We start from the raw sequence: 864 nt of genomic DNA, 5'->3' as shown, positions 1-864 counted from the left end.
TGTGGCAGGCGAATTAACCCGCCGCGAGTAAATCCGCGAGTCTTTGTGTGGACGCCTGCTCTCAAGATCGATTCCCGGTTATATGAGAGAGTTTTCATAGATTTCATTCTTCCTTTTTATCATCACAATCCTTTTTCCATCTTTGTTCTCCTTCTTGTTTTCATCGTCCTCTTTTCATCATCTTCATCGTTTTTCTTTCTTTATTGCATTCCTATTTATCAATCTTCTCTTATTTTTTCCTATTCATTCTCTCCATCATTATCCTCATCCTTTTCCATCATCTTCCTCTATTCTATTCTTCTCTCCCTCAACATTCATCGTTATCCTTTATTTCCTCTGCTGTCTCCTCTTCTTCACCATCCTCCCCCTTTAAATAACCCTCTGTTTATTCTACTTCATCTCCACTATTCTCTCTCCTTCCTTTTTCTCTACATCATCTCCACCATCCTCTTTACCTTCCTTTTCCTCTGCATCATCTCCATCTTCTTTACCTCCTTTTCCCCTTTATCATCCTTATCATCTTTCCCCCCCTCCTCCATCACCCTCTCCCCCTTACTTCCTCGCAGTGTGTTTGACAGTCTTTCTCACAGCACTTTCCTGGAAACCCCATTAATGGTGAGGGTAATCACACAAGACACTGGTAGTTTATTGTTCCTTTCGCTAATGAGGTGTGTTTAGATTTTTTTTTGGTGTATGTGTGAACTGGGATCTGTTAAATGATCTAGGTAAATTTTTGTTTGCTGGAGCTGTTATTGTCCATGACATTTGTAATGTTATTGAAACATTTACTGTTCTGTGTAATCTAACAGTGATTATCAGCGATGATTTGTATTTTCATTTCCTTTTTCATTTATATGTCAGTTG

The sequence above is a fragment of the Penaeus monodon genome, chromosome 32 (genome assembly GCF_015228065.2).
Source record: "Penaeus monodon isolate SGIC_2016 chromosome 32, NSTDA_Pmon_1, whole genome shotgun sequence".
Classification (NCBI taxonomy): domain Eukaryota; kingdom Metazoa; phylum Arthropoda; class Malacostraca; order Decapoda; family Penaeidae; genus Penaeus; species Penaeus monodon.
This window is presented reverse-complemented; position numbering follows the sequence as displayed.